Source organism: Ostrea edulis, chromosome 1, assembly GCF_947568905.1.
Source record: "Ostrea edulis chromosome 1, xbOstEdul1.1, whole genome shotgun sequence".
Taxonomy (NCBI): domain Eukaryota; kingdom Metazoa; phylum Mollusca; class Bivalvia; order Ostreida; family Ostreidae; genus Ostrea; species Ostrea edulis.
Genome location: NC_079164.1, coordinates 35,062,410 through 35,073,234, shown reverse-complemented (window position 1 = coordinate 35,073,234; position 10,825 = coordinate 35,062,410). Strand labels below are relative to the sequence as shown.

Genomic DNA, 10,825 nt, shown 5'->3' with positions numbered 1-10,825 from the left:
AGCAGACAGTATATTCCAATGTCCAGGTTGACCCTTGACCTTTAAACATGTGACCTCAAAATCAATAGGGATCATCTTCTCCTGAAGATGTACCAGTGTACCAAGTTTGATGTCTGTCAAGAAAAGCGTTCTCAATATATTGCAAGGACAGTATATTCCTATGTCAAGTTTGACCCTTGACCTTTGACCATGTGACCTCAAAATCAATAGGGGTCATTTTCTTCTGAAGATGTACTGGTGTACCAAGTTTGATGTCTGTCAAGCAAAGGGTTCTCTAGACATTGAATGGTCAGTATGTTCCTATGTCTAGTTTGACCCTTGACCTTTGACCATATGACCTCAAAATCAATAGGGGTCATCTTCTCCTTAGGGTGTACCAGTGTGCCAAGTTTGATGTCTTTCAAGCAAAGAGTTCTTGAGATATTGAGCGGGCATTATATTCCTATATCCAGAGTAAATTGACCCTTGACCTTTTACCTTTTGACCTAAAAAACAAAGGGGTCATCTTCCACTCATAACCAACCCACATATGAAATATCATTATCATCAAGTGAATGGTTCTCAAGATATTGAGTGGACAACACATGGTCTACAGACCGACCGACCGACCGACAGTTGCAAAACAATATGCCCCCTCTTTTTCAAAGGGGGGCATAAAAATTATAAATATATAGAATATAAAACGTTTGTTTTAGTTGTTTTATCTGAAGCGGATGTCCAGGTAGAAACCGTAAAACAAGAAATGTAATTTGTCTTGGAATTGCCTCCTCTGATTTTGGTATTTTGTATATCATCAAATGTATAATGAATCCTAATCTACATCTTAAACCCCCTCCCCCTTTTTTCCCCCCGTGACTTTTAAGAAAAAGTATCAATATATTGTTTGATTAAAATACTCACAAGAATCCTTATTTCTACTAGTGAACGTAATCTTGTAAGACAGAATTGATTAAAAAGCTTGTACATGAGAAGAATAATTTTTTTGCTTTGACCTTCAACGCAACATTTAGATCTATATCATCGACGTTTTGACCTTTTACAATTTTCATATATCGATTCGATAAATCCAAGTGAACTCGAAGGAAAAGACACCACATAGTCTCCCATATCTGCTTCATATTTAGATAGATTGAACATAGGCAAAGTAGATATCTTTACATACTGATTTGACTCTAAGTAACTCCGTTTACCCGATTAAGATATGTCGCTCACTGCGGATGTGACGGATCAAGGAATGCTTACTTTTGGTAGGCACCTGATTTCACCTTTGATGTTTCCAGGTGTTCGTATTTGCCATACTCTTAATTTTGTATTCTTCATGGGATTTATGAGATTGATCGTTGAAAAGGTTTATGAAAAAGTTAACACAGCGAACAATGATCAATCTCATAATTTTTTTTTAAAAACACACCCAACGTGAGTACTATATTTTGTGCATGTAAATAGAGATTGATTGATTGATTGATTGATGTTTTCTGCCACACTCAACAATACAATGTACCTGGGAAGAGACCACCGACCTTCCGAAAGTAAACTGGGAAACTTTTTCACTTACCGGCGTGGGATTCGAACCCGCGCCGACAGAGGTGAGAGGCCGTGTGATTTTGAGCGCGATGCTCTTACCACTCGGCCACGGAGGCCCCTGTAAATAGAGTAATTCGTAGTCATACCGAGAGAAGCTCGGACGGGCCGAAGTCCCGTCCGCGAAGCAAGGCTCTAAAGGTAACACGTATGTAAAAGAAAAAAGTCAAATTCAGCAAAAGAAAAAGAGATAATCTCTATATACGTTCACTGAAATTTTCGTGATCCATATGGGCGCCGCCATTTATTTTTTCATTACCTGCTTCAACAGTTATTCGTGTTTTATTTTGAATGCCAATAATAGAAGACTCTGACGTGCAATTCGTAATTTAAAAACCCAATTTGTTCAAAATGAATAGTATAATTATCATTATAACAGGTTTTAGCAAATAATTACATATAACACCGTAATACGACTAAATAGATGAACGAGTTCATGAGTTTCTTTGAATAAGAATATACGATAAAATTAGTTACTTTTTTACCATTTTGAATTTATTGGTTAATTTTGTTTAGTTTTATAACGGACCTTTTCATTGCATACGGAATGTATTATTATTGTTTATAATTGTTTGCTTTGAAAAAGAGAAAAAAGTCGAGGCTAAATGTGACGTCACAATGCACAGTTGACGTCGCCTTGCGTTTTATTTTCCGCGTTTAATGAATAGGCGGATCCTGTAAAACTGTTCTCCCCATAAAAAACCCTTGAATATTGAGATCTTACTGGGTTTTTAGCGCAAGAAAAATTTCATTAAAAATATATATTTTTAAATGAATCATAATCTACCGTACTTAACGGAATTATGATTACCACTTGGGACACTCCAATGACCATTACATGCTTCGCTTGGTCCAACGGTCACACCGTATACATATTAATAAGTATGTAAAGAACGACATAACAATTGGTATGGTCAGACAGCATTCTATTTTAGGATAGGTTGTAATACGTCAGTCAGCATTTGACCCAATGATAGGTTGTATTTGCAAATTAGATCAGTATAACGACCATACATGTATGATTTGCAAAATGCTGACTTTGAATAAGACTTTTGAAATCCCTGTAACATAAACTCTTTTGTTAGCAGCCTGACTCAATTTAAAAATTGAACATCGGCAGAACATGTCCTCGCGTTTTGAATCAACTATATGCAGGTGATAATGGAATATTGCTACATAAATTAAGTTGACGATGGAAATGTAAAACTATTTCTTTTGTCATAAAGTTGACATTTATATTCAATAAAATATGAAGCAGATATGAGAGATTGTGGTTTCTTTTATTTCGAGTTCACTGGGATAGATCGAATCAACATATGAATGAAAATGAACATTGGTAATAGACAAAACGTCATCGATATATCTAAATGTTGAGTTGAAGGCTGCAACAACAGATTTATTCTTTTGATGTAGAATTTACAAAAAATAAATTCTGCTTCATAGGAATTTAATAACGGGTCAGTTAATAAAGGAACACAACTTGTGCCCATGGGAATTCCAACACATTGTTGGAAAACCTGATCACCGAAGACTACGTATATATTGTCAATGAGCACCCCTAGCATCTCTCCGCGATATGTGTTAGGAGATTAGGATCTAATTTTAATCAGATTGTATAAATCTAAAGTTAAAGTGTGCCCTTTTTCAGCTTCAGACTGACACTTTCACAATTAGGGGTTTCTTTAGAATAAAAATGAGTTTACTCACAACAAGAGGGGTCCATAAAATGACAAAGAAAACGGTAACCGCAGTTATGAAAATCATGATATGGGTATCATAAAATCCGGAAACGCGATTGCCGTCCAGGAGGTTCACTCTTAGTTCTTGGTCTCTGCAGATTCGGTATATTGTGATGACGTTCGTCGTGATTGTAACAAGTATTATAATGAAACCAATCGTGGAGTAAAAGTGCGATACAATCCGGTTTCCGATGGCGGTTCCTACAAACTTAAAGTAGCACCAAGATCCGGGGAAGTACAGATTAGTATCTCCGACACCAAGTATGTGTAACGACGCTATTGAGCTGGAAATGATCCACATTCCTACTAGAATTAGGGTGTAGTGCTGGCTTGATGTCTTATAACTCGCAGAGTACTTCAGATGCATGAATCGGTCAACAGACATTGCACAGATAAGTAAAGCCCCAGATAAATGAGCATTAACAAACGTGAAAGAAACAAACTCACAAAGAGGCTTTGGGTAACACCACGTGAATCCCGTGGCATACAAATGGATAAGTAAGAAATATCCCTAAGAAATCAGTTATTGCCAGGCCGGTGAACAACTTGTAGAAGGAACTCCATTGGTGTTCACGGCGATTGATCCACAGAAGAACGAGCGCGATGACATTACCCATTGTCCCAAAGATGTATTCCAAGCTCGCAGGTACCCAGGACGTGGCCGTATCACTTCTATAACAAATGTCATAGGCGTATTTCTCAGTAATGTTTTCACCCATGTTCAATTAAAAGAACATTGAATTTAGACACAATCTATATTGATGTAAATTTTGAGATAAGGGTAACCCGGAAGAACATGATTAATTATTACAGTACTTTATCGGGCGTAATGGCAAGTTTTAGAGGTGAAATGATTGATTTTGTATATGATATCGTAAATCAAAATGTTGTTTCCATTTAAGTAAAGGGGTGATTTTGCGGAAGCGGATTTCACCTACGTCAATTCATGTGAAATTCTAAACTTCAACAGTCCCGATTAAAGTCAGCATTTTGCAAATTCTTTGGTCGTTATAACGATCTAGTTCGTCAATACAACCCATCATTGGGATAAGTGCTGTCTGACGTGTTTCATACCGATTGTTAGGCCGTTCTTGGCACACTGATTTTGACTACGGATAACTCCGTTTACCTGATCAGGATATAGGACCCACGCCGGGAGTGACCGGTCGACAGGGGATGCTTACTCCTCCTAGGCACCTGATACCACATCTGGTGTGTCCAGGGGTCGGTGTTTGCCCAACTACCTATTTTATATTGCTTGTAGGAGTTATGAGATTAATCACTGTTCGTTATCTTCACCTTTCATGTATTAGATCGAGTACCAAATGCCATGTAACTATTGAATTCCACGATTATTGGGACAGTTTGGTAAAAAATAAAAATTAGAACGTGTAGAAGTCTTTATCATTAATAGAGGAAACGAATGGGTGCAAAATAAAGAGGTACTAGAACCACTTATTCCGAAGACTTTGAAAATGAATACCATTCATTTCTTCCCATCTCACAGTTGATAAAGAGATTCCACAAACTCTCTCTATTCTTTGTCTTTCAGTCTCTCTATCTTGCTCTAAACTGCTTGTACGGGCTGCTGTGAACATTTGTCTGAATTTGAAAAGAAATAGTAATATACAAAATGATTTGTTGAATGTAACTGTTTTTGTTTCTTTGCTTGACTTAGATTATACAGAGATTAAATCATTAATGAGCAATGTGTTATGGATATCTTTTATAATCATTTTTATATATCTTCGGTATATTATATTATTTCTTTTCTCTTTTCTTCTGGGGATGGCAACGGCTAACCTATTACTGAGTAATCGGTCGGAAAATCCGTAATCGGTTACAAATTCCATAACCGGTTAGTCGATACTTTTTTTAGCAATATTTGTAATTCTTTAAAATTTCCGATATTTTTTTCCTCACTTCAAATCTGCAAGGCCGATAGCTAATTTATCAAGGAGCGATCGCTATCAAAACACACACACATCCGTAATTTAGTCATTAATATCAGAATAACAATCAAAATTTAAGTACCCTCGTCTGAAAAATCTACTTGCGTTTGTTCCAATTCATGAGTAAAAAAAAACACAACAAATTTTCAACCGCGCAGTATTATTTAGCTTAACTGTTTTCATAATTATAAATCGCTTCGAAAATTCGCAATTCATTCAGCAAAAATGCCACCTCTAAGAGAGCGGGACAACGAAGTTGTTAATTGTCAGTTACATTCTACGGAATTGACCTAGACCGTCAATGATGTCTCACCTAAAATCTCAGCACCCAACAGAAACTGTAGGAACACCAGAAAAGAAACCACCCATAACCTCCTTCATGACAAGCTCTCCCCGTATGAGAAGAGACTCTGGTATACAGTCGGAGAACATCGGTGTTACGATAGCAAAGAAGATTCTGTTCAAATCTGACTTCAATAATGGGGTTTATCCAATGTGGTTATTTTGTGCAGGTCATATTCAAAGCTCCATTTAAATTCTTACTGTTTTAATTAATTTAAATCGGGTTCAGTAGGTATACTAGCTTTCACTTCCTTTAATCTGCGCATGTCTTCTAGATTATTCCTTTCCATTTCGTAGTTTGAAAGGTGCAGACGCACAATTATTTTTTCAATTCCCCCCTCCCCCCCATTACCGAAACTTTAGTATATCTAGTTTAAACAAAGCTATTGGCATTCTTCAGTTCTGAATACAATGTAGTTAATGTTCCATTTCACCACAAGCCTCCTCTTTTTAATCTAAGAAATATTGTACTTTAGTAATGTAGTTATAGTTCCGGTTGTCGCTTTCGGTTTGTTAATTTCTCTTTTCAGTGTCATGGCTTGGATCTCTTGGCTCCTGCGGTGTTGAAAGAGTTCCAGAACAGTGTTTGGAGATTAAGGGTCCCATGTGTGTCTCCTATGTTTGGTGATTGACGATGAGCATAATTTTGCATAGATTGCTGTCTCCTGGGGGTACTGTTTTTTCCAGGCCCCCTGGATCAAGATGGTACTTCTATTGCTGAATGTTTATGCTGCCAAATATTTCTCATCGGCGCATACATTTGTTCATTATTTGTATTTTCCTGATGTATTTTATTTCTATTAAATGCATGGCCATGACAAACACGCCAAAACACAATTTTGCTTATTCAATTGTTATCAACTTTAAGGGTGTTTTTGATCAATGTGTTCTGTCGTTGTTTATATTGAAACTGTCACAAAATAACTCGTGAATTAAACGTTATGCTTACGTTTTCTTCAATATTGATAAAAACTTCAGAATTCTGATTATCATAATAAACATTTTTTCTTTGCAATTTAGTTCGTATGAATACGACGTGAATACTTTTCAATAAAATCAAAAAGGGCATTTTTGTTCGATAAACCGGTTAATCTGTGCAAAGAATTTACGACTAACCGGTTATAAAATTTTGACCGATTGCCATTCCTAGTTTTTTGGTGTTATTGTTTTTAATCTATCTGATGTTGTTGTTATGCTTTTCCTCCTCTTTCTACTTTATATTTACATTTCAAGGTTTTTTCTCATGTTTTCATGTTGCATTGATATGCGATATACTGTGTTGATATACTATATGTATGTTGCCTTGATATGCGATATACTTTTTTGTCTTGATAATTATGCGATAAACTGTGTTGCCTTGATATGCGATAAACTGTGTTGCCTTGATATGCGATATACTGTGTTGCCTTGATATGCGATATACTGTGTTTCCTTGATATGCGATATACTGTGTTTCCTTGACATGCGATATACTGTGTTGCCTTGATATGCGATAAACTGTGTTGCCTTGATATGCGATATACTGTGTTGCCTTGATATGCGATATACTGTGTTTCCTTGATATGCGATATACTGTGTTTCCTTGACATGCGATATACTGTGTTGCCTTGATATGCGATATACTGTGTTGATATACTGTGTTGCTTTGATATCCGATATACTGTGTTGATATACTGTGTTGCCTTGAGATGCGATATACTGTGTTGCCTTGATATACGATATACTTTGTTGCGAAACATTGAATAGACATGTAACAGGGGATTTAACAGTCTGGTTTAAAGTCAGCATTTCGCGAATTCTATGGTCATTATAACGATCTAGTTTGCGAATAAAACCTATCATTGGGTCAAATGCTGTCTGACGTGTTTCATACCGATTGTTAGGCCGTTGCTGATTTGAGTACGGATTACTCCGTTTACCTGATCAAGATACGAGGCCGTTCGATATGTAATATGTATTGTACCACAGCGCGATAACGCTTTGCACGATTTCTTGGATGATGATACTCTTGAATAGCTCTATTCAATACCCTTTCAATGTTATAAACATGAATCTTCAGCTCCACATAGTTTTAAACTTATAGTAATTTCAATAGAGTCAGTGTTGACCACTGTTGTAACAATGGTTGGGAAACGGGTTGAGAATATTGAAGAAATTAGAGATTATATAAAAGTTCGCACAAAAGTCGGTCATTCGGTAATGCAGATTTTTACTGAATTGTAGGAAGTTTATTGGTCTGATAATATATCTTATGAGACAGTTCGTAGGTGGAGAAAGAAATTTCTGACTGACACAGAGTCCATCAAAGATGCAGCAAAATATGGCCGACCTGTGACAGTAACAGGCAAGGCAAATGTTTTAAAAGCCAGGGAAATAATTGAACTTTCCTGTTCGGGTACTTTTCAAAACATACATGTACAAGCACTTTTTTCTTCCATGGTTCTGCGTTCTGCCCTTGCCCATTTATTTTACAGGTATTTTTATACATAGACATTCTATGAATCAAAATATCTTTAATATAAGAAATTACATTTCAATATACGCTATTCATACAATTTGCCCGTTGTTTGGGAAATTTATAGGTATCATACATACAGAGCAATAATTGATATGATGTGTGCATTATTTTAATTATTGCTCACGATATTTTCAATATTCCGCTCACAACATCAATTATTACGCACAATGATTCAATTGACAAAAGCATTAATTGATTATATGCTCGTATCAATTGAAGTAATGATACCTGCAACTAATCAATGGTATTTCTAATAATTTGCATTTTATGTTAAATTGACGCTTTTAATTTCGCATTATTACATCTTTCATTAGCGTGATTGCACCTTTTAAATCCGCAGTGGCGGATCTAGGAGTTTTTGAAAAGGGGGGGTGGTGGTCTACCTTTAATTTTGGTTTCCAAAGGGGGGGGGGGGGGGTTCACCCTCAAAATGCGTTGGTTTTACCTTTTTAAAGACTGGCATCACATTATAGAAGATATTGTAAACAAAATATACAACACTGATCTTTACAGAAAAAAATGTCTCTCATGCATCAAAGTATACCAGAATACATTGTAACTATAAGACCCGATGACGAACCATAAATGAATTCACTTCTAAAGAAAACTTAGTGAATTCCCTTACCGAAATACAGCTGTGGTAAATTTGCTACAAGCTTGCAGCAAACCTCTTGCAGGTGTTTGCTGCAAATTTATAATTACCATGCAAATGGGCTTTGCGGAAACAGTTCAGGCAAGTTTGCGACAAACGATTATGGCAATCATTTTTGGCATGCATATTGATATAAATCTGGTTCTAATTCTACTGCATCGTTCTCACGCTGTGTTCTAATATTCGCAGCATGTAAAAAGATGTCCACCTACAGAAAACACCTCGATATATGTACATGTATATCAAGTAATTTCTGCTTCAGTTGTCTTATATCTATATGACTTGCCCAGAACTGCATCTGACGATTTTCGATATTTTCTACGTTATGGAATGCACAAGCTTAAGGAATCCTGATCTACATCTGAAACCTGTTTCTTTTTTCTATATGAATCAGTGTAAATTAGACTGACTCTGCTTTTTCGGTCAATGAATTTCGAGGAATCTTTATTTCCGACTAGGAAAAGTCTAATCGCAAAAGAAGAATTGACCAGTAATTGTGCATTCTGTCATCCTCTGTATAGAAATGACCAGACATTGCGCATTCTGTCATTCTCTGTATAGAAATGACCAGACATTGCGCATTCTGTCATCCTCTGTATAGAAATGACCAGACATTGCGCATTCTGTCATCCTCTGTATAGAAATGACCAGACATTGCGCATTCTGTCATCCTCTGCAAGGTTTCTTACGTGAACAGAAGCTAACAAGACTAGAGGTTTCTACAGAGTTGCAATATGAGGGGTCCTTGAAACGACAAAACAGTAACAGCAGTTATAAAAATCATGACATGAGAATAATAAAATCCGGGAAACAACTGACATCCAGAAGGTTCACTCTTACTTCTGGGTCTCTGCAGATTCAGTAAATTGTGATGATGCTCGTCGTAATGGTAACAATTATGATAATGAAACAAGTTACAGAATAAATATACGGCACAATGCGGCTTTCGGTAGTGTTTCCTATATACGCAAAGTACAATTAAATGTAGTTTCTCCAACACCAATTACAAATGTATGTGTAAGGACGCTTTTGAGATGGAGGTGATCCATATTCCTGCTAGAATGATTGCGTGATGTGTTATACCCGCATAGTACTTCAGATGCATGAATCGGTCAACAAACATTGCACAAATAAGTAAAGCCCCAGATAAATTAGCATTAACAAATGTGAAAGAAACAAACTCACAAAGAGTCTTCGGATAACACCACGTGAATCCCATGGCGCACCTGTAAAGTACAAATGGATAAGTAAGAAATATCCCAGGAAATCAGTGATTGCGAATCCGGTGAACAACTTGACCCACAGAAGCAAAAGCGCGATGCCATTACCCATTTTCCCAAAGATGTATTCCAAGCCCGCAGGTACCCCATCGTCGGAAATCCACGGTCGGTCGCTCTACGTTTACCTATCGAGGGTCACAAGACCGATATTTTCGCATAACTTATTAAAATACGTGATCTTACATGACGTATCGAGGACCAAAGGTAATCGCCATAAATATTGCCGGTATTCAAAGTGTCCGCTGTAATGGCGGCGCCCATGAAAGTGTGTGTGTTTAGTTGTGCCACTATCAAAGATATATGGATGAAAACTCCAGATTTGGCACTCAAAATGGCTGATTATTTTAACTAATACTTCACTTTCACATGCCCCCCTTTTCGTAAATCCTGGATCAGCCTCTGATATGTTTATTATCACTGCTTCATGGCACGTGAATAAAATCAGTCATGTTTGATACAATATGATATCAGATGCAAATTTGAATTAAGATATGGTCTTGCAATCCCGTTCACATGTCATTTTGTAATTAGCGTAGGTGAGTCATCAATTGTGTTTGCATGAGAGAGGTGTGTTTTAGATGGAATGTCACAATTACTGGCTCAAATTGTGCCGACACCACAAATGGAACAAATTATGGCAGTAAGTTTAACATACCTATAAAAACCGATGAAATACCAAGTCTGTTAAAAAACACACACATTGCTCCCGTATGATGGAACTACGAACTCGTGTTGAACATAGACTCGTACGCACTTACGAT

General features: G+C 36.8%; 1 long non-coding RNA gene across 1 annotated transcript; it reads right to left on the bottom strand.

Annotated features, from left to right (window-relative positions):
• Positions 1 to 4,849: 4,849 nt before the first annotated feature.
• LOC125658436 (uncharacterized) lies at positions 4,850 to 10,450 on the bottom strand. Its single transcript, XR_007363745.1, has 3 exons — positions 10,113 to 10,450; positions 9,970 to 10,010; positions 4,850 to 4,922 (listed from the first exon to the last, which is right to left on the bottom strand). It is a non-coding gene; the product is annotated as an uncharacterized LOC125658436 (long non-coding RNA).
• Positions 10,451 to 10,825: the final 375 nt, after the last annotated feature.